The sequence below is a fragment of the Entelurus aequoreus genome, linkage group LG28 (assembly GCF_033978785.1).
Source record: "Entelurus aequoreus isolate RoL-2023_Sb linkage group LG28, RoL_Eaeq_v1.1, whole genome shotgun sequence".
Lineage (NCBI taxonomy): Eukaryota > Metazoa > Chordata > Actinopteri > Syngnathiformes > Syngnathidae > Entelurus > Entelurus aequoreus.
In genome coordinates, this window is record NC_084758.1 from 31,538,539 (window position 1) to 31,563,432 (window position 24,894).

General features: G+C 40.9%; 1 protein-coding gene and 1 long non-coding RNA gene across 2 annotated transcripts in view; one reads left to right on the forward strand and one right to left on the reverse strand.

The window, feature by feature from the left end:
* The window catches only part of si:dkey-237h12.3 (teneurin-3), a 581,230-nt gene that overhangs the window by 284,942 nt on the left and 271,394 nt on the right, over window positions 1–24,894 (reverse strand).
* LOC133644921 (uncharacterized) lies at window positions 7,293–18,163 on the forward strand. The gene is made up of 3 exons (XR_009824851.1): window positions 7,293–8,185; window positions 14,226–14,375; window positions 17,970–18,163. It is a non-coding gene; the product is annotated as an uncharacterized LOC133644921 (long non-coding RNA).

The following is a 24,894-nucleotide window of genomic DNA, read 5'->3' on the forward strand; positions in this document are numbered from 1 at the left end:
CATTGTACCATTAGAACACTGGAGTGATAGTTGCTGGAAATGGGCCTCTATAGACCTATGTAGATATTGCACCAAAAACCAGACATTTGCAGCTAGAATAGTCATTTACCACATTAGCAATGTATAGAGTGTATTTCTTTCAAGTTAAGACTAGTTTAAAGTTATCTTCATTGAAAAGTACAGTGCTTTTCCTTCAAAAATAAGGACATTTCAATGTGACCCCAAATTTTTGAACGGTAGTGTATATGTATGCATATATAACCATGTATATATATGCATATGTATGGATATATGCATGTGTGTGGATATATACATATATATAGATACATATCTTCTTTTGTATCTTTTTTTTACTATTTATATTACTAAATTATTGTGTATGCACCTTCGGGGATCTGCTCCAATTTTGTTGTTCTTTCAACCTGTACACTGTAATAATGACAAATAAAACTCTATTCTATTCTATTCTATGTAGAAATGGCTCTGCTGGAGTGACAGCTGGTTGCATCAGCTCTGCTCTTTTAATGTCTTTAATGTCCTTTGTGTTATTTGCTGTTTCCCCTCTTACACACGTTTATGTGTGCTATGGCTATGAGGTTTTTTTCTTCTTCCTTGGCCTCAGCCTCCAGGGGCCCAGGCTTAGACTGAATATTTTTTTGTAATTTCTAATTTTTTGTTTACTCACTATTACTTCTATTATTGGTGGGAATCTAGTTCCTGTTCTCCTCTATTTCTACATGACCATAACAGCCTGGTGCTAAATGTAGCGCTACAAAAGGGATTGTGTACTTCAGCGTCACAGTGCAGTAAGCACTTGCTCGCTTTCAAAAGGGTTCCGCTTTTTTTTAGGGCGGGGGGGGGGGGGGGGGGGGGGGGGTGGGAACGGGGCTCTATTTTTTTTGGGACAAAAAGCAAAGTGAAGACGAAACGCTGTCGGACACGACGAACAAACGATGTAAACGGCCGCAGACGCCTGTAATTGATTAGCCCCCGTGTGATGCAACGCGGCACATTACTATGCTAATCCCAGCTAGCGGAGGAGGCGGGGGGGCGGACGCAAAAGTGAAAGGGCGCCGATGAATGCCGTGGCGTCCACCGGCACAAAGGCGAGCGGCGGGCGCGTCGGCCTCTCCTCTCGCGACGTCGCTTGTCATCAAGATGACATTTGGAAATATCCTCGTGGAGGACAAGGGGCCGAACAGCGAGAGGGTGGATTTGGACGCCGCTAAGCTCCGCCAGAAGAGCGCTGGCGACAAAGCCGGTTAAAGAAGTCCGAATGTGTAAGCTGCCTCTCTAAGCTAGCATTAGCATACAAAGTTGGAGCTGCAATAATCAATCTTCTTTGTTTGTTTGTAGTGGCTTTTAGCTAGCATTGGGTTTACAAGCTTCATGTGCCGCCAATAAAGCTAGCCTTGTCATATCAGACCAATGACATTGTTCACAACGAGACAAACAAACTTACACAATCATTCAATCGGCCATTTAGCGTCTTATGGACTCACCCTTGTCATGGAAAAGGCACAACCAAATGCACACAACACTGCCCCAAAACTGAAGACAATCGACCTGGTCATTGAACAAGGAAACAGCCACTGCATGCAACGTTGTGGCTTTTAGCTAGCAGTGTTGCTGGTCGCCCTACTGCAGTGTTTCTAAACCGTGGGGCCCCTTTTTTGGACCGTGAGCGGCCCTTTAATGGCCGCTAAAAATGTGTTTCTCAGTTGTAGTCTGTATGGACCACAGCGGTACTGAGTTGCAATACACTTTTCCACCACTTGTGTCAGTAATTATATTCTCAAACAGTCAGAAGAAGACTGGAGCTAAAGTCATTGAGAAGTTCCTTAAGTGCAAAAATGATGACGAAAGTGGTAAAGCTGTATTTTCATTAATTCTTACATTTTATTGACAGATTATTCAAAAAATATTTTAATTTTAGCGCAACATAATTGAATGTAAATATATTTTGCTCCAGTTATTTATGAGTCCCTACCTATCCAGTATATTTGGTTATTAATCAGCCTGACTTATTCACGCTTTAAGCAAAAACTGTACTATTTCCACATTTCTCAAATGATACAAACCATTACGACATCAACATGTTCAGACTGTTCAAGACGAATCTGCTTTTTCACATTGCAAAAAATTTGCATTTTCTTTTATTTTTCTAACAGCCTTTTAATTTGAATTATATCAGTTTTAGAAATGTGTATATCAGGAAGCTGGAACGCAGCCTTGCAGTGTGACTTCAAGGATTTAGAGACGGGAGGCAGAGGGTGAGTAAAAGAACATTATTCAATATAAACAAAAGGCGCACTCACATGGAGAGGAGAAATGAACCGAAAACTTGCTGAAAAAAAGCGTGGAGGGAAACAAAAGAAGGCGAGTGCACAAGTAAATGCACAAGGCACGGAACTACTTTCGAGGTCATTAGACACTAACTCCGAACAGGGTACAACATGTGACTAAAACAGGAGCCTGTACATGTGTGTCCAAGTTGCCAATCAAGACGAGGAAGTGAAAACTACAAAACAAAAGCACAGGACAGGAACTAAAGTACCACAAGCAGGGAAAAAGCAGAACATAACTTTCCTCCAGAAGGTCTTGTCCATGTGATGGCAGATGAAACAAAAATGGAGCTGTTTGGCCACAATACCCAGCAATATGTTTGGAGGAGAAAAGGTGAGGCCTTTAATCCCAGGAACACCAGGCCTGCCGTCAAGCATGGTGGTGGTGGTAGTATTATGCTCTGGGCCTGTTTTGCTGCCAATTGAACTGGTGCTTTACAGAGAGTAAATAGGACAATAAAAAAGGAGGATTTCCCCCAAATTCTTCAGGACAAGCTAAAATCATCAGCCCGGAGGTTGGGTCTTGGGCGCAGTTGGGTGTTCCAACAGGACAATGATCCCAAACACACGTCAAAAGTGGTAAAGGAATGGCTAAATCAGGCTAGAATGAAGGTTTTAGAATGGCCTTCCCAAAGTCCTGACTTAAACGTGTGGACAATGCTGAAGAAACAAGTCCATGTCAGAAAACCAACACATTTAGCTGAACTGCACAAATTTTGTCAAGAGGAGTGGTCAACAATTCAAGCAGAAGCTTGTGGATGGCTACCAAAAGCGCCTTATTGCAGTGAAACTTGCCAAGGGACATGTAAGCAAATATTAACATTGCTGTATGTATACTTTTGACCCAGCACATTTGCTCACATTTTCAGTAGAGCCATAATAAATTCATAAAAGAAGCAAACTTCATGAATGTTTGTTGTGACCAACAAGTATGTGCTCCAATCACTCTATCACAAAAAAATAAGAGTTGTAGAAATGATTGGAAACTCAAGACAGCCATGACAATATGTTCTTTACAAGTGTATGTAAACTTTTGACCACGACTGTACATGATTTGTACGCAGACATTTTATCTGTTGGAGGTTATGCAGTTTAATGACAGCAGCTCGGCATTTCAGAAAGCCTTTTTATGATCACGTCGTTTGTCCAGAAGCAATACTATAGAAAGGAAAGTTGGGTACACCTGAGAGTAGTCAGTGTACAGCTTGTACGGTGGGGAAGGGGTTCCTGGGTGGATCGTTATGGTGCATTGGGGGAAGAAGACGGCACGGAAGCTAGGACGTCGTTTAGCTCTATTTATTAGTAAACACCATAGGAAATGAGGCGTGCAACTAATCCAAAATGTGTATGGTGTGCGACTATGTGAAGTGAGTATATGTTGAGTGTTACCGGGTGTTGTTGAAGGCATAGGCGCCGATCTACATTTCTGCCAGTGGGTGCTTGGTGTGTGTGTGTATTACTGTTGTCCCGGTACCGGTACCAAAAGTATTTTGGTACTTTTCAGTCCTTTTCTATATAAAGGGCACCACAAAAAATGTCATTATTGCCTTTATTTTAACAAAAAAATCAAAAATATGTTTATTATTGCAATTTAGTCCTTAAATAAAATAGTGAACATACTAGACAACTTGCCTTTTAGTAGTAAGTATGTGCTCCAATCACTGATACCCGTGATCTTGTCCTTTCGGTCATAACCCAAAGCTCATGACCATAGGTGAGGATGGGAACGTAGATCGACCGGTAAATTGAGAGCTTTGCCTTCCGGCTCAGCTCCTTCTTCACCACAACGGATCGATACAGCGTCCGCATTACTGAAGACGCCGCACCGATCCGCCTGTCGATCTCATGATCCACTCTTCCCTCACTCGTGAACAAGACTCTGAGGTACTTGAACTCCTCCACTTGGGGCAAGATCTCCTCCCCAACCCGGAGATGGCACTCCACCCTTTTCCGGGCGAGAACCATGGACTCGGACTTGGAGGTGCTGATTCTCATCCCAGTCGCTTCACACTCAGCTGCGAACCGATCCAGCGAGAGCTGAAGATCCTGGCCAGATGAAGCCATCAGGACCACATCATCTGCAAAAAGCAGAGACCTAATCCTGCAGCCACCAAACCGGATCCCCTCAACGCCTTGACTGCGCCTAGAAATTCTGTCCATAAAAGCTATGAACAGAATCGGTGACAAAGGGCAGCCTTGGCGGAGTCCAACCCTCACTGGAAACGTGTCCGACTTACTGCCGGTATTACTGAGCAAAAATCTGCTTTCATTATAAATGTATTGCCATGACAAGCAGGCGTTTTACATGTCTTTAATTCAGAATACCAAATCACAGCAGCCTGAGGCCTTATTGAACCGCAATAAAAATCTTGTCAGGCTTGTCCAGACCTCCGTTTGACCCGACCACTCTGCAGAGTTCCACCTACGCATTCTGGGAGGCGTCGTAAGACACAAACGGGAGGGTTAAGCACAAAAACTCTCACAAGCCCGAGCTTCCTCCTGAAGGTGCCTTCCGGCGTCGACACGCGAGGTTCACCCGCAGTGCGTAGCATGGCCGCCGCCGCCGGATTAGTCGAGTATGGCTTTACTTAACAAAATAAAAGCTCATCTTTTGCTTGTAATAGGTGATGGATGTCAGCGATGCATCCATCACACATTTTTCACTTGTCATCAAATTGCACGAGGTGTGTCAGGAAAGCTCCACAATTGTTGATGTTGATGACATTCTTTGATGTAAAGTTGTAAAATTGAATAACACGCTAGTATCGATTACATACCGATACTACCCTTGGTATCAACACCAGCAATTTATGAACAACATTTAATGTTAATATCTTCTGACTTTCTGCTGTAACGCACTTCCAGATAGACAGGCAACATTCACGCACTAGGGCCAATATATATATATATATATATATATGGGTGTTGTCCTGATATCAATATGTTGGTACCAGTATCGGTACTAAATTGTATTCCAATCTTTTCTAAATAAAGGAGACCACAAATATGTCATTATTGGTTTATTTTAACAAAAAAATCTTACGGTACATTAAATATATGTTTATTATTGCAAATAGTGAACATACAAGACAACTTGTATTTTATTAGTAAGTAAACAAATAAAGATAAAAAAATAGTCTGCTGACATATACAGTAACATATTGTGTCATTTATCTACCTATTATTTTGTCAACATTATGAAAATTGATTATTAATCTACTTGTTCATTTACTGTTAATATTTGCTTACTTTCTCTTTTAACATGTTCTATCTACACTTCTGTTAAAATGTAATAATCACTTATTATTCTGTTGTTTGGATGTTTTATGTAAGTTTTGGATAATACCACAAATGTAGGTATCAATGCGATACCAAGTAGTAACAGGATCATGCATTGGGGCGGTATAGCTCTGTTGGTAGAGCGGCCGTGCCAGCAACTTGAGGGTTGCAGGTTCGATCCCTGCTTCCGCCATCCTAGTCACTGCCGTTGTGTCCATGGGCAAGACACTTTACCCACCTGCTCCCAGTGCCACCCACACCGGTTTAAATGTAACTTAGATATTGGGTTTCACAATGGAAAGCGCTTTGAGTCACTTGAGAAAAAGCGCTATATAAATGTAATTCACTTCACTTCATATTTAAAGTCCTCATGTGTCCAGGTACATATTGTTTTGTATATATATATATATATATATATACATACATACATATATGTACACATCCATCTATACATGTATACCTATATACACATGCACATTATATATATATATATAAGTATATACATGCAAATAAACATATATACGATTACATATTTACACACACACACACACATACACACACACTAGGTGAGGTCACACACTGATGTTGGTGGAGAAGGCCTGGCTCTCAGTCTCTCTTGTAATTCATCCCAAAGGTGTTCTATCAGGTTCAAGTCAGGACTCTGTGCAGGCTAGTCAAGTTCATCCACGCCATAATCTGTCATCCATGTCTTTACAATCAATCGTACTTTAACTTTAACTTGTTTATGGACCTTGCTTTGTGCACTGGTGCACAGTCATGTTGGAAGAGGAAGGGCCCGCTCCAAACTGTACCCACAAGGTTGGGAGCATGGAATTGTCCAAAATGTTTTGGTATCCTGGAGCATTCAAAGTTCCTTTCACTGGAACTAAGGGGCCAAACCCAACTCCTGAAAAACAACCACACACCATAATTCCTCCTCCACCAAATTTCACACTCGGCACAATGCAGTCCGAAATGCAGCGTTCTCCTGGCAACCTCCAAACCCAGACTGGTCCATCAGATTGCCAGATGGAAAAGTGTGATTCATCACTCCAGAGAAGGCGTCTCCACTGCTCTAGAGTCCAGTGGCGACGTGCTTTACACCACTGCATCCCACGCTTTACATTGGACTTGGTGATGTATGGCTTAGATGCAGCTGCTTGGCCATGGAAAACCATTCCATGAAGCTCTCTGCGTACTGTACGTGGGCTAATTGGAAGGTCACATGAAGTGTGGAGCTCTGTAGCAACTGACTGTGCAGAAAGTCTTTGCACTATGCGCTTCACCCCTCTCTGTCAGTTTACGTGGCCTACCACTTGGTGGCTGAGTTGCTGTTGTTCCCAAACTCTTCCATTTTCTTATAATAAAGCAGACAGTTGACTTTGGAATATTTAAGAGCGAGGAAATTTCACGACTGGATTTGTTGCACAGGTGGCATCCTATGACAGTTCCACGCTGGACATCACTGAGAGCGGCCCATTCTTTCACAAATGTTTGTAGAAACAGTCTCCATGCCTAAGTGCTTAATTGTATACACCTGTGGCCGGGCCCAGTGATTAGGACACCTGATTCTCATCATTTGGATGGCCGGCCAAATACTTTTTGGCAATATAGTGTAATTTTCCTCAGACTGAAGTAGCCTTTGAAGAGAAACCCTTCAGGGTACGGTGTTCACATCTCCACCACCCCCTGTCAAGGTGCTCACACGCCAGACCTCATGTTAAAATAAACCAGCGTTCCTGTTTGCTTGTTCCTGCACAACAAAAGTGAGTCGTCTGCTGCGGAGACAGCCGATGCTTCTGGCAGCGGCCTGAAATGAAAGAGGAGCGTGGAATCGCAGGAGGAATGTGCGTTTGGCAGCAGAAGATGCCGTCAAAATAACTTGAAAGCATCTTGAGGAGCGCCACCCTGTCGACACCGGCGACCACGTTGGCCGCGGACCAACTTGAAGCCTCGCTTCTCTTCCAAGAGGCTACTTTGGCTCTTGCTCACATGACCTGCTGGAACGCTGCGAAGCTCAAGACGACCCACTTGTGAGCGACACGACCTTCCCACAAAGCCTCCATTCCGATGCTTGGATCTATTTGGAGGGAACGACTCCGCCAGGACGAGCGGCACTGAATGCAATGAGCATCCACGCAGCGTTTGTGGCTAAAAAGGCCTTCAAATGTCATCATGACTATTCAAGCGAAGACAATGTCAAGAGAATCCGTTGTCTACCTGTCTGCACTCTGCGTGCTGGAGCGGCCATGACCACGGACTAGGGCTGGACAATCAATTGAATTTTAATCTCAATGTTGGCTTCTCACCATCAATAATCACTAAACTCAACAACAAAAAAAGCAAGGCCATAGAATTCCCGCATTAAACGCGGACGGATCACATAATTGTCCGATAAAACCGTTAAACGCAGATTGTCAGGGAAATCGACATAAATGTGAGTGAAATGCTGCCACTGTGAGGAGAAGGAATGTTTGACTGGTAAAACAACAGGTCCTGGACCGCTCATTCATCCCAGCGCTGCAGTGTGACTTCAAGGATTTATTGATCCGAGGCAGAGGGTGAGTAAAATAACATTATTCAATATAAACAAAAGGCGCACTCACATGGAGAGGAGAAATCAACAGAAAACTCATATCAATATCAGGGAAATTGACATAAATGTGATTGAAATGCTTCCACTGTGAGGAGAAGGAACATTTGACTGGTAAAATAACGGGTCCTGGACCACTCATTCATCCCTGAAACACTCAATCAATCGCCCCTCCTGAACTAAACAACGACAGCCACTTAAATAAACAACTAACCTAGGAAGCGAAAACTAGCAAAAACAATCCATACACCCACATCACATCTCATCTGCTTGTGTTGTCGTGAACGACATCATCAATGTAAGATCGATGTACCGTATTTTCCGGACCATAGGGCGCACTGCCGAAGAACGGTCTAATTTTGATATTTTTTCATATATAAGGCGCATCGCACCGGATTATAGGACTCATTAAAGGAGTCATATTATTTATTTATTTTTCTAAATGTAAAAGACTTCCTTGTGGTCTACATAACATGTAATGGTGGTTCTTTGCTCAAAATGTTGCATAGATGATGTTTTACAGATCATCTTCAAGCCGCTTTCTGACAGTGGCTTCCGGATGCCCCGTTTTGTGGGCGGTCTTATTTACGTGGCTCCCCTTCGGCAGTGCCTTCTCCCCGTCATCATTGTTGTAGCGGTGTAGCGTGCAAGGACGGGAGTGGAAGAAGTGTCAAAAGATGGCGCTAACTGTTTTAATGACATTCAGACTTTACTTCAATCAATAACGGAGCAGCATCTCCTCATCCGGAAACAACAACAACACCGGAAATGTGTCCCGTGTAAAACCGTCCGACCGGAACTCTAATAACTAAAGTTCTTTGGGTGAATAATGTAAACTCACTACACCGGTATGTTTTAGCGCTTTCATGGCGAGTTTACTGACATATAAGTAAGGACTTTACACTACTTTAATATTAGAAATGCCAAAAGAGGAGGATGAATGTCACATAACAAGAAGATAGAGAAAAAGAAGAAGCTTATCAACTACGGCACAGACTACAAAGGCGGACATGCGCAATTTTTCAGAATTTATGCAGATCCCAAATACAGATCAGCAGGTACCAGAGGTTAGGAAAAGTTGCTTTTGCATAATATTGCGAAACAAAACGCCAGATAATATGTCTTACCTTATACACACACCATAATAATACTCCTATGTTGAAGCGCAGTACGATCCATTAAGCGGTGTGGCTTCATAGCTTACCAAAGTCGTACTAAAACATTTTGATAGATTTTTGAGCGCCGCGTGTAATGTTCTATATTTTCCATGGAACATATAAAATGTTGGTGTTGTTTACTTGAGTCATATTGCCATCATAACGTAGCCTACACGTATCTCTTATGTTTGACTGCCATCTACTGGTCAAACTTATCATTACACCATGTACCAAATAAAATAGCTTCGAGGTGGGTAAGCTCAACAAAACGTATTCCTTACATTAGGCGCACAGGTTTATAAGACGCACTGTCGAGTTTTGAGAAAAAAAAAAGATTTTAAATGTGCCTTATAGTCCGGAAAATACGGTAAATGTGAGTGAAATGCTTCCACTGTGAGGAGAAGGAACATTTGACTGGTAAAATAACGGGTCCTGGACCACTCATTCATCCCTGAAACACTCAATCAATCGCCCCTCATGAACTAAACGACGGCCACTTAAAACTGCAACTAACCTGGGAATCGAAAGCTAGCAAGAACAATCCATACACCCACATCACATCTCATCTGCATGTGTTGTTGTGAACGACATCATCCATGTAAGATCGATGTACAAACAGGACAGCCCTCGCAACTTGAGAGGCTCCTATTGCACACTTCCCCCCTTCACAATAACATCCGCTCTGACTGCGTTAACAAAATAAAGGTTTCGAAAAATTACCTTACACAAGCATAATGTACTTTAAGCACTTAATAATATATTTACAAAATGGCTATGTTTGCACTTTTACACAGATGTTTAGAGGACGCCAACTTTCCAAAGTATTTTACACAGTATATCCCGCCCTCTCACGGCACGGTAAAACATTTTATTACATGAACTTTGTAAAATATAGACAATTGTCAAAGAAAATTGTTCTGTTAAGACATAGACTTAGACAAACTTTATTGATTCACAAGAGAAATTGTTCTTAAAATTCTTCTTAAGCCCCTAATGGTAACATAAAATAGCCGGTGGTGTTCTTGTTAGATTTTTTTTGTTTTGAGAAATGTAACTGTGAGGAAGTTGCAAATGTATTGCACCAGTACATTTTTTGCATTTTAGTACACGTTATTTATGAAACAAAAGTACACACTCTATGGTGATAAAATAAATGTAAAAGGTAAAAAAAATAAATCTAATAAATACAATTAAATGGAAAAACTGAGATGTATCGCTTTTTTTCATATTGCTATTGGTATTTAAATTGGTTGTTGTTACTATTAATATCATTTCACCTGTTTAATTCCTTACTAATTTATGTCCATTGATCTTTGAGTTATGGTGGTACAATACTCACGTTTTCAAATAAATGTGTAATTGTGTTACATACTAAAACAAAACAAAAAATCCATTTTTTTTCCATTTTTAATCATTTTAAAAAAAATGCTCCATTAGGATGCTGAAGTGTTATATCAGTCATATAACACTAGAATTGTGTATAAATGACCATGCACAGTACACAAACACACACTGACTACAGTTGGTAATTGCCTTAGAATAGTTGACTATTTGACATGGAGTAGTAAAAAAAAATAGTTTCATGATTGAATCCATCTAACCGTGGAACAAATCCTTTCTTTAAATAGTGCTTCAAATGTTGCACATTCAACCTTTGAGGTTTTGCTGTGTCATTGAATGACCACCTCAGTGTCAATCAAAACTGAGCACCGTGCATTTTCACGAGTTATAATTATCCATTATGCAAAGAGGAGTCAAACTGGAGTGTTTATTCCAGGAATAAAATAATAAATAAATAAAGATTTGTTTTGTTTTTGCAATTTTAACATGCAAACAAATGTTTGTACAAAGAATATTGTATAAAAACAAACAATATATTTTACTACAAACAACAGTAGTAGTTGTATGAAGTAACGTAATAATAATGTACAGCATTTACCTTAAAGAGCGGATTTCTAGGGTATCTACTTCCCCCGTCAAGCACACCATCAGCAGCTAATCCATAATATCATGGATAAATGTCCTGCTTTTGGATATTACAAAACCCAAAACCAGTGAAGTTGGCATGTTGTGTAATTCGTAAATAAAAACAAAATACAATGATTTGCAAATCCGTTTCAATGTATATTCAATTGAATAGACTGCAAAGACAAGATATTTAATGTTCACACTAGAATTTTTTTTTTTTTTTGCAAATAATGGCAGCAACACATTGCAAAAAAGTTGGCACAGTGGCATTTTTACCACTGTGTTACATGGCCTTTCCTTTTAACAACTGAGGAGACATATTTTTGAAGCTTTTCAGGTGGAATTATTTCCCATTCTTGCTTGATGTACAGCTTAAGTTGTTCAACAGTCCGGGGGTCTCTTTTGTGGTATTTTAGGCTTCATAATGCACCACACATTTTCAATGGGGGACAGGTCTGGACTACAGACAGGCCAGTCTAGTACCCACACTCTTTTACTATGAAGCCACACTGTTGTGACACGTGGCTTGGCATTGTCTTGCTGAAATAAGCAGGGGCGTCCATGATAACATTGCTTGGATGGCAACATATGTTGCTCCAAAAGCTGTATGTACCTTTCAGCATTAATGGTGCCTTCACAGATGTGTAAGTTACCCATGTCTTAGGCACTAATACACCCCCATACCATCACACATGCTGCCTTTTCAACTTTGCGCCTAGAACAATCTGGATGGTTCTTTTCCTCTTTGGTCCGGAGGACACGACGTCCACAGTTTCCAAAAACAATTTGAAATGTGGACTCGTCAGACCACAGAACACTTTTCCACTTTGTATCAGTCCATCTTAGATGAGCTCGGGCCCAGCAAAGCCGGCGGCGTTTCTGGGTGCTGTTGATAAATGTCTTTCGCTTTGCATAGTAGAGTTTTAACTTGCACTTAACAGATGTAGCGGCCAACTGTAGTTACTGACAGTGGTTTTATGAAGTGTTCCTGAGCCCATGTGGTGATATCCTTTACACACTGATGTCGCTTTTTGATGCAGTACCACCTGAGGGATCCAAGGTCTGTAATATCATGGCTTACGTGCAGCGATTTCTCCAGATTCTCTGAACCTTTTGATGATATTACGGAGCGTAGATGGTGAAATCCCTAAATTCCTTGCAGTAGCTCGTTGACAAATGTTGTTCTTAAACTGTTGGACAATTTGTTCAGTCATTTGTTGACAAAGTGGTGACCTTCGCCCCATCCTTGTTTGTGAATGACTGAGCATTTCATGGAAGCTGCTTTTATACCCAATCATGGCACCCACCTGTTCCCAATTAGCCTGTTCACCTGTGGGATGTTCCAAATAAGTCTTTGATGAGCATTCCTCAACTTCCTCAGTCTTTTTTGCCACTTGTGCCAACTTTTTTTAACCATGTTGCAGGCATCAAATTCCAAATGAGCTAATGTTTGCAAAAAATAAAGTTTTCCAGTTCGAACGTTAAGTATCTTGTCTTTGCAGTCTATTCAATTGAATATAAGTTGAAAAGGATTTGCGAATCATCGTATTCCGTTTTTATTTACCATTTACACAACGTGACATTTATTATTATTATTATTGTTAACTCATTCTGCTTCAATATAGTGCAGACTAGCAGTGATAGGCACCGACTGCTGTACCAAGTTGGCAACACACTTGGTCAAGTTTAGGATGATTTATTTCTTTAATTCAATGAACACCATCCACTTCTTATTGTCAGCACCGTTACGAAAACAGTTCAAGTTGCGTCAACGTCTGCTGTAGCTACAAAGCTCATGCTCGCGAGTACGATTGGATTACGAGATTCACTCGCTATACCTTTTGCCACGTCAACTAGCGGTGGGGAGGTTCACAATCGGAGTTCTTTCTCGCAACCTAAATCATAACAATTAGCTGAGGTGCTTAACAACTTGTACGCTAATGTCACGATGCCTGCAAATATAAATCAAACACACAGAGGACATAAGTAAAGGACATTTAATTATCTCAAATATACCTACAAATGAGGCATAATGATGCAATATGTATATACAGCTAGCCTAAATAGCATGTTAGCATGTGACCAAATATGCCTGATTAGCACTCTGACAAGTCAACATCAACAAAGCGCACTTTTGTGCATTCACGCACAGCATAAAACTTGTGGTGGACAAAATGAGACAAAGGAGTGGAAAATTGTACATATAAACAAACTGTTGCGTCACAGTCCACACTGTGGGGAGTTCAAGGACCGCCGAAATAAGTAGGACAAAACGATGTTCACCAAATAGTCTCATCAGTGAAGCATACACACAAACATATTAAACAGTGGTCGTTCTAACCATTGGGGAGAATTGTCAAGAGTCATAAAATGTGCTCAAAGCACACACTTTAAAACACTAAAATGAGCTGGAAAAAACTAAAACAAACACTTTTCAGACATTTGAGTAAGTAATTCCCGCGAGAGATTAACGGTCAAGAGTGAGCTGGCTTTTTAAATGCAGATGAGAGCCACATAACAATAATGTACGCTCTATCTAGTCGACTACTCCTGCAGCTCTGTCACTTTTCACCACCAAAACACAGTAAGATGTAATAAAAACAGATAGAAAAAAAACAAGTTACCATAAAAATGTGCACAGGCAACGTCTGAATATGATATATGTGCTTGCTTGTTAAACTATAAGGTCAATTATGGTCACAGTGAAGGCAATTAAGAGTTATTTTCCATGCCAAGCACTAACTTTAGTATGTGTACGCTATCTAGTCTGACAGATAAATAAATAAAATATAAAAAACGGCATTTTTTTTTTTTTTTCACGTGGGCAAACATTTCCATGAAGCCCCGCGTTGTGTTGTTGATGGCTTGTCTTGTTTGTTTAAGCGAGTCCTAAGAGCAAACTGGATTTGTTGTTTGCTAAAAGCGAGGAGAGAGCCAAAAACCTTCCTGCGAGCTGACTACTATCATCCATCCCGGGGACGACTCAAAGAGATTAAGGAAAATGACTCTACTGGGTCGGGCCAAAGGCTGCAGGTAGGACATCACCTTTTATTTAGTCGTTAGTGCGGGGGACAGATAACAAGACCAGATAAGTGGATCACGGCCGGCCCGGAGGAAGGATGAGAAAGGACAGGTTGTGAGAAGGGAAGCCGGTCCTTTAAACGCAATCATCAGCGTCTTGAGGCCGGGCTCTAAATCTCCCAGGGATCACTGGGAGTCGCTTTCGCTTGGAACTAAAGAGATTCAAAGCATGTCGGCAGTTGAGGATTAAAATGCGTACTCGCACTTGGCAATTCATACTTTACCTGAAGTCACTGACCCCAGTCCGTTGGAAAAGGCGGGCCTCGGTCTGGCATTATTGCATTTTTGCAAACACAAAAACAAGTGCAACTTGGGCTATGTCTACACTAAGCCGGATAAAGAATACCTTGCTCATTTTGTAAAGCAGACCTTGCACTGCAAAAACTGAAATCTAAGTAAGTTTAAATATCTCAAATAAGGGTGATATTTGGTTATTTTCTGTCTGCTAAGATAATTCTTCTCACTAAGCAGATTTTATGTTAGTGTTTTACTTGTTTTAAGGGTTTTGGTATTACAGCTTGTTGCTGAGATTTGATGAGCTATATTGAGTAAAACATGCTTGAAACTAGAATATCAACTGTTGCAAAGCTGTGTCATTAACATGCACAAGTATAAAACTACTTTTTTAAAGTAATAATTTCTTACTTTTAAGCATGAAAAAAAAAATCATGATGCCGAGCGCATATCATTGTGTCAAGATAATGGTTTAAGAATATTTGTCAACTTCTTGAGCAAAACGGTCTAATTTTTTTTCTACCAAGAAAAGTGCACTTGTTATTAGTGAAAATATACTTATTTTAAGGTATTTTGGGGTTTATTGAGGTTAGCTAATTTTACTTGTTTTGGAAAGTCTTGACAAGCTGAATTTTCTTGTTCTATTGGCAGATTTTTTTGTGTAGTTCAAATAAAATACCCCTTATTTTTATTTATTTGTTCTTGTTTTTGAACACTGACTTTTTGCAGTGTGGTGGATATACACCTAATATCCACTGTAATGATACCAAGTACAGGAGCGTATAAATGTTACTTAATTCATAAAAAAATAAATAAAACAGTAAAAAATGTTATGCATACGTAAATGTATTCAGTCATAAACATTCATTCACTTTCTTCTTTCCTTAATGGATCTAAACTTTACCACTACCTGTAGTTTTTTAATAGTATTTTTAGAATGTGCCGTGGGCCTTTAAAACATTAGCTGTGGGCCGCAAATGGCCTCCGGGCCACACTTTTGACACCCCTGCTATAGAATATATATACATTTAATCTGATAAGTCTATGGATAAGAAGCAGAGCGTTTATCATAACGCACAGTCAGCATCTCTGCTTCAGTAAACAATGACGGTGATGACGTCACTTGCTAACTTGTCAGCCACTTCTCCAAGAGACTCCTTTTCAACACTCCTCACACATTAACACCTCAAAAGGCACATATTTGCCATGTTTGTTGACCTGCAAAGTATGTTTTTGGGGTAGAGGAGTCTGGTCGGGTGCTGGTTATCTTGAAGCTAACAGCTAGCCTGTCTCCATCCTCGAACGATGTCGATCCAGCGGGAGATAAAAGTGAAGTTTCCATGGACTCACAAAGACTAAAACAAGTCATTTACTGGAGCCATGGCACAGGATGAAGTTAAAAAGGTTGACTTTACACTCACCTTAGTGTTTACCATGAAGTCTTTCTTTCGACAGCCCCTCGCGATAAACTGGTCCGAGTGCAAACTGAGGCACTATTTGTGATTGATAAAACTTTCGGCGAATCAAAATTTAAGAAATTGTATCGGAAGGTTCATTACTTTGAAGACGACCAATAAAAACACAATAAACGGGGACGGAAATTGTATCTTCTCCAAGTCACGACACTGAGGCCATGTCCACACTAATTCGTTTAACTCCTTAAACGAATAATTATTTAGCCTAAGCCCCGTTTCAGCCACACTAAACCAGCGTTGAAGGTCCCCTCTCCTCGGACAAATTTTTACACGGGTAAGTCTGCCGTGTATTTCTTGAATCTCCGGCACCTGGCTTTGTATGGACTCATTGATCGTTTACAAACTGAGTTCGGAGAGGACAACAACATAATGTAAGGGCTCGTGCAAAGCCAACAGATAATTTTCATTTTATAATTAGCTTATTGAGTCAGACTGCCGAGAAATATGATGATTATTTCCAAGCATTTACAAGCACTTCACCCAAAATTCAAGCATTTTTCAAACCTTGAAAACACATTGGTAACACTTTAGTATGGGGAACATAATCACCATTAATTAGTTGCTTATTAACATGCAAATTAGTATCATATTGGCTCTTAATTAGTCATAATTAAGTACTTATTAATGCCTTATTCTGCATGGCCTTATTATACAACCAGTAAGCCATTAACTAAGAGTCTTCCCTCAATAACCTCAGAATTATTGCTGATTAGAATAGAATAGAATGGACTTTGTCATTATATTTGCATATAACGAGATTAAGGACTCCAATTTAAGGTGCGGTAGTGGAAACAAATATGGAATAAAATTAAATCACATAAGTAATAAAGATAAAAAATAAGAATTGAAATAAACAGCCTATTATCCAATAAAAACAATAAGCAATCCTGTACAATATACAAAACAATATACAAAAAACTGTACAATATACAGAACAAAACAAGAGTACCACATTAGTAACCTTAACCCTAACCCTTATATGTTCCCCTAGTGTCCAAATAACTCTAAATTAAGTATTTGTTACTTTAAAAAGCTACTAATTAATGGTGAATATGTTCCCCATACTAAAGTGTTACCACAACATTAAAATCCAAGGATTCTCAAGGTTTTTAAGCACCCGTACGAACCCTGCACTGTGGAACCCGAGGCCACTTAGGATGAAGTACGAAGTCGGCCTGATAGACTATCTGCAAAGCTTTTGCTTGAAATTCTCAACCTGCTGTTTTCGCCTGACATGTGCAATTATTTGGTGGAGCGGGTCTTCCCCTTTGGCCCTCCTCCCGGCGCCGCCACCCACTGACAGCCACTCGATTCCGAGTCCAGCGGGGCGATGGTGATTTATGCCGGGACTGATGATAGGTGTGCACATATTGTTTCGTCGATATTCCCAAGTGAAAGCTCAAGGTTATTGTGCGCCCCTTCTGAACACTCCATCACGCCGTCTTCCACCTCAACCGCCAGCGCCGGTCGCCTCCGATCCACATCGGGCGTTCTCAATTCAGTCAATCAATTTCCTTTATTCAACCAGGTAAAGACTCATTGAGATTAAAATCTCTTTTTCAAGAGCGACCTGACAATGAAGGCGGCACAAAAAATGTTACAATAACAATTACAACAAGACAATACGACAGAACAACAGCAGTCATACCACAACAGGTCAAAAATAATTTGCAATGATTACATTTAAAAGCAAGTACATTTCCCAGGAGAACTGGTCTCTCGATCTTCTAAAATGGAGTTAAACTCCCCCAAAGTGATCAATTCTGGTAGCCTCAGATCTTTCTGGATGTCATTTCTTAACTGAATGATTGTTTACCAAGTTCTCTGTTGGCTCTAGGAACCAACATGCGGAGGACATCCTGTGATGACTGGAGTCTCTTACACAGATAGGTGGGGACAAGTCCAAGAAAACATTTATACATAAAAACTATCCATCGAGAAAGTCTTCGGGCAGTTAAAGATGGACAGTTTGCCTTTGCATACAAAGTGCAATGGCGGACAAGATTTACACAACCAGTAATAAAACGTAAGGCACAGTGATATACAGTGTGTAGTTTCTTCAAGTAAGTGCCAGGTGCATTCATAAAAAACAAGTCTCCATAATCAAAGAAAGGAATAAAGGCGGATCAGATCAGATGTTTCCTAACTTTTAGGGAAAAACAAGACTTATTTCTAAAAAAGAAACCCAATTTAGGCCTACTGAAATGATTTTTTTAAATTTAAACGGGAATAGCAGATCCATTCTATGTGTCATACTTGATCATTTCGCGATATTGCCATATTTTTGCTGAAAGGATTTAGTAGAGAAAATCGACGATAAAGTTCGCAACTTTTGCTCGCTGATAAAAAAAGCCTTGCCTGTAGCGGAAGTAGCGTGACGTCACAGGAGCTAGTATTCCTCACAATTCCGCTTTGTTTACAATGGAGCGAGAGAGATTCGGACCGAGAAAGTGACGATTACCCCATTAATTTGAGCGAGGATGAAAGTTTCGTAGATGAGGAACGTTACAGTGAAGGACTAGAGAGGCAGTGATGGACGTATCTTTTTTCACTCTGACCGTAACTTAGGTACAAGCTGGCTCATTGGATTCCACACTCTCTCCTTTTTCTATTGTGGATCACGGATTTGTATTTTAAACCACCTCGGATACTATATCCTCTTGAAAATGAGAGTTGAGCACGCGAAATGGACATTTAAAGTGACTTTTATCTCCAAGACAATACATCGGTGACACACTTAGCTACTGAGCTAACGTGCTAGCATCGTTCTCAAATGAAGATAGAAACAAAATAAATAAACCCCTGACTGGAAGGATAGACAGAAGACCAACAATACTATTAAACCATGTACATGTAACTACACGGTTAACAATTGTCAGCCTGGTAAGGCTTAACAATGCTGTTGCTAACGACGCTAAGGCTAATTTAGCAACTTAGCAGCCGGAACTCACAGAACTATGATAAAACATTAGCGCTCCACCTACGCCAGCCAGCCCTCATCTTCCCATCAACAGCCGTGCTCACCTGCGTTCCAGCGATCGACGGCGCGACGAAGGACTTCATCCGTGGGTTTGGCGGCAAGCATCAGCTAGGCGTCTTCTATCAGGGTAAGTAGTCCTTGTTGTGTTGCTGTAAGTATTGTACTTAGCCGCTAATACACCGATCGATCCCACCTACAACGTTCTTCTTTGCAGCCTCCATTGTTCATTAAACAAATTGCAAAAGATTCACCAACACAGATGTCCAGAATACTGTGGAATTTTGTCAAAGAAAACAGAGCTTTGTGTATTGTGTCCAATAGGGCCCAAACACTTCCGTGCATTTTATGACGTCACGCGCATAAATCATATCCAAAGGAGATTTCCAACCGGAAGTGTGGTGGGAATTTTAAAATTGTACTTTATAAGTTAACCCGGCCGTATTGGCATGTGTTTCAATGTTAAGATTTCATCATTGATATATAAACTATCAGACTGCGTGGTCGCTAGTAGTGGCTTTCAGTAGGCCTTTAAGCTTAGACACAAGCATTTATATGTGTGCTTTAAAAGACAACCTCTCATCAATAATAATTCCTAAGTACTTATATGTTGTGACCAACTCAAGCTCGACCCCCATGAGCAGTCAATATTTTAGGGATGTTCACATTGAACATCCCTAAATTGCCATTCGAGAATAACATCACCTTCGATTTGTCTGCATTTAGCACTAGCCTAAGTTGGGTCGGCTGGGACTGAACAACATCAAAAGCAGACTGCAAGAGTTCAAGGCTTTGCACTGCAGAGGGGGATGAACAACATATGACCGCATCATCTGCATGGAAATGGAACGCAGCATCTGATATTGTATCACAAAGATCTCGCAAGAGATGAAACCCTGAGCTCACTTTCCACCCAAATCCCAGCCTCAAGGCCGTCTGAGAGTCAGAATGTAGCGCCGTCATCAGAAAACACAGAGACCTTAGATCGCCGTGTTTGGTCTAATCTGACTTCCTGCGCCCAAACCGGAGCCAATAACTTTTTTAACACCTTATCTCAGACATTTTATAAGCCATTTGCAAATTTTTTGTGACACCATAACAGCCTGACGTAGTGCCGGCCGTAAAGCAAGACACTTTCATTCCTCAAATCCTGCGGTGAACCATCGTTTCATTCTGCCCCTCTCCGTTATGCTTTTTACGAGCGGCGCTAAAACATTGTTTACTTTTTATTCCCTCATTTCATCAACGCCCGTATCCAGCTGCGTTTCCGACTCGGTTGTTTTTAAAAGGAGGTTGTCGACACGCCGCGCTTATTCCGAGCACGTCCTCTTTGCGGTAACGACACCTCTCCATTAAACATGTGCCGAGGCTTGCACTGTAACACTTCCACCTGTCAGAATGGATCGCACCTAGTATGTAAAAAAAAAAGAACTCACAGGTCAACGCCGTATCGGTCTATTGTTTGTTTTTTACCGTTCTGACATGGGGCTGAAAACTGTATCACAATATAAGTGTTTTATATCGGTCGATATCGCTAATTATTGATATTTGTATGACCTACCGAAGGGCCAGGAGAAAAATACCATATTTTCCAGAACGTAGGGCGCTCCGGAATATAAGGCGCACTGCAGATGAATGGTCTATTTTTGATATGTTTTCATATATACAGTCGTGGTCAAAAGTGTACATACACTTGTAAAGAACATAATGTCATGGCTGTCTTGAGTTGCCAATCATTTCTACAACTCTTATTTTTTTGTGATAGAGTGATTGGAGCACATACTTGTTGGTCACAAAAAAACATTCATGAAGTTTGGTTCTATTATGAATTTATTATGGGTCTACTGAAAATGTGAGCAAATCTACTGGGTCAAAAGTATACATACAGCAATGTTAATATTTGCTTACATGTCCCTTGGCAAGTTTCACTGCAATAAGGCGCTTTTGGTAGCCATCCACAAGCTTCTGCTTGAATTTTTGACCACTCGTCTTGGCAAAATTGGTGCAGTTCAGCTAAATGTGTTGCTTTTCTGACATGGACTTGTTTCTTCAGCATTGTCCACACGTTTAAGACAGGACTTTGGGAAGGCCATTCTAAAACCTTCATTCTAGCCTGATTTAGCCATTCCTTTACCACTTTTGACGTGTGTTTGGGGTCATTGTCCTGTTGGAACACCCAACTGCGCCCAAGACCCTGATTTTGATTGATGATTTTAGGTTGTCCTGAAGAATTTGGAGGTAATCCTCCTTTTTCATTGACCCATTTACTCTATGTAAAGCACCAGTTCCATTGGCAGCAAAACAGGCTCAGAGCATAATACTACCACCACCATGCTTGACGGTAGGAATGGTGTTCCTGGGATTAAAGGCCTCACCTTTTCTCCTCCAAACATATTGCTGGGTATTTTTTTCTTTCATCTGACCACAGAACTTTCCTCCAGAAGGTCTTATCTTTGTCTTATAGGGCGCATTAAAGGAGTCATATTATTATTATTATTATTTTTTGAATGTAAAAGACTTCCTTGTGGTCTACATAACATGTAATGGTGGTTCTTTGCTCAAAATGTTGCATAGATGATGTTTTACACATCATCTTCAAGTCACTTTCTGACAGTCGCTTCCGGATGCGCCATTTTGTGGGCGGTCTTATTTACGTGGCTCACCTTCGACAGCGTCTTCTCCCCGTCATCTTTGTTGTTAGCGGTTTAGCGTGCAAGGACAGGGGTGGAAGAAGTGTCAAAAGATGGCGCAAACCGTTTTAATGACATTCACTCGTTCCGCGCCCGTTGTTACAAATCCAAACCACTGCTTTTCTTTTCTTTCTTGTCTCGTTGGCGGAAGCCATGTTTCAGCTGGGGGTGTGACTCTCTGCTGGAGAAATGACGGGAAGCGCCCGTAGCTCGAGCGAGAGACGAAAAACATAGATTTTTCTAAAATGTGTTTAATCATCTGCAAGAAAAAACTCGAATTCATCAATAAAATCGATGCACCGCCCAGGCGTGCATTCACTTCATTAAAACGGGCAACCACAGCGTGCACACAAAGCTCTCTCCCATACTATCCCCCCCTCTGTTTACCCTCCACTCACAGCCACATTTAGACACTCGTACTTCGGAATCAATCCTGTGATCTAAAGTTTGTTTTTGCATTTTGCCCCCCTGTGTCACAACTTCGGGTCAGCACCCGGATGTGGAGCCACCATGGAGCGCGGCGTTTGTGAACATTGCAGTGACAGCGAAAGGAACAATGTAGGAAAAAGTGGAAAATCCAGTACAAACCGGTGTCAAGTAATGCTAAAACGTACACACAGCTGTACAGGAATTGAGTTAACCCCCCCCCCCCCCCCCCCTGCCCTCCAGAGGAGCGTTATGTGGATAAAGTGGCGCTAATTGCCGAAGAAGATCAATATATTATGAGATGTTTACTGGTGAAATCATATTATTGCACACAGCAAACACTCATTTCTCTGTGGTGCAATCAGTGTAAATAGCAGTATAAGTAATAAAATGCAGTCATTCCGTGCGTTTCTCACCTAGGCCTTCAGCGATGTCCTACTTAGTCTAAAAATACCCTAATTTATGTCACCACATGGACACGGCTGGAGATACTATACAGAAACACACTTGCACACTACTGCGTATTGAATCCATTCAACAGTGTACAAAAGGGTCTGTTTTTCGGCGCATTAAACATCCAATAAACCTGTTTCAGCACTTAAAACATATCTGACGTGGTACTGTCAAAATGAAAAGAATTGTATAAAACAAATGAAACATGAAAAAAATTCAGAAATAAAATATTTGAACTCACAATTTGTAGAACCCATTCGACGCCGTATAAGCCATTGGTACGCTCGTAGTCGGTTGATTCGTGTGAAAGTGGCGGGCAAGCTATTTCACTGCCGGGATAGCTTCTCACAAGATGTAGTTTCTCTTTAGTATCCTTCTTGAAAATGGCCTTGCAAATAAATACAGTGGTGGTCATAAGTGTGCATACACTTGTAAAGAACAGAATGTCATGGCTGTCTTGAGTTTCCAATAATAAGTTTCATCTGACCACAGAACTTTCCTCCAGAAGGTCTTATCTTTGTCCATGTGATGTCAGATGAAACAAAAATGGAGATGTTTGGCCACAACATCCAGCATTATGTTTGGAGGAGAAATGGTGAGGCCTTTAATCCCAGGAGCACCATTCCTACCGTCAAGCATGGTGGTGGTAGTATTATGCTCTGGGCCTGTTTTGCTGCCAATGGAACTGGTGCTTTACAGAGAGTAAATGGGACAATGAAAAATGAAGGTTTTAGAATGGCCTTCCCAAAGTCCTGACTTAAACATGTGGACAATGCTGAAGAAACAAGTCCATGTCAGAAAACCAACAAATGTAGCTGAACTGCAACAATTTTGTCAAGAGGAGTGGTCAAAAATTCAAGCAGAAGCTTGTGGATGGCTACCAAAAGCGCCTTATTGCAGTGAAACTTGCCAAGGGACATGTAAGCAATTAATAACATTGCTGTATGTATACTTTTGACCCAGCACATTTGCTCACATTTTCAGTAGACCCATAATAAATTCATAAAAGAAGCAAACTTCATGAATGTTTTTTGTGACCAACAAGTATGTGCTCCAATCACTCTATCACAAAATAATAAGAGTTGTAGGAATGATTGGAAACTCAAGACAGCCATGACATTATGTTCTTTACAAGTGTATGCAAACTTTTGACCTTCTTGTTTTCACAACTTGTGATTGGATACTCACTTAGGATTTCCAAGTGAGTATCCAATCACAGATAAATACAAAGTATTTTCGCGTTCTCGACTCTCATTTTCAAGAGGATATAGTATCCGAGGTGGTTTAAAATACAAATCCGTGATCCACAATAAAAAAAGGAGAGTGTGGAATCCAATGAGCCAGCTTGTACCTAAGTTACGCTCAGAGCGAAAAAAGGTACGTCCATCACTGCCTCTCAAGTCCTTCACTGTAACGTTCCTCATCTACGAATCTTTCATCCTCGCTCAAATTAATGGGGTAATCATCACTTTCTCGGTCCGAATCTCTCTCGCTCCATTGTAAACAACGGGGAATTGTGAGGAATACTAGCTCCTGTGACGTCACGCTACTTCCGCTACAGGCAAGGCTTTTTTTTATCAGCGAGCAAAAGTTGCAAACTTTATCGTCGATTTTCTCTACTAAATCCTTTCAGCAAAAATATGGCAATATCGCAAAATGATCAAGTATGACACATAGAATGGATCTGCTATTCCCGTTTAAATAAAAAAAAAAATCATTTTAGTTGGCCTTTAATGCGCCCTATAATCCGGTGCACTTTATTCTTGAAAAAAGATCGAAAATAGACCATTCATCAACAGTGCGCCTTATAATCCGGTGCACCCTATGGTCCTTAAAATAGGGTACTTGTCTTAAGTGTACAGTATGATGGTGTGTATCAAACGGACTCTTTGAGTATGAACGATGTCTTCTGCGCACCACTGCCTTAAATTGTCCTGGGACCGGACGCTTCCATGACCAGCAGTACTGCAGTTCTATGTGGCGCAGACATGGAGTGTGAACTGCAAACAACACAATCACAGGAAGAAGCAGCAGACCTGGCGGAGGTGTCGCCATCAGGTTAAAAATGAACTCTGCCAGGGTGTGAGTGCGTGAGAGTGTGAACACCATCTAACCTCCCGGTGACACCACATCCTCCATAGGGCTAGAAACCAGCTCTGTAAATCCCTCCTAAAATGTAATATTGGGAAAATGAAATAGTACTTGATTAACACTGA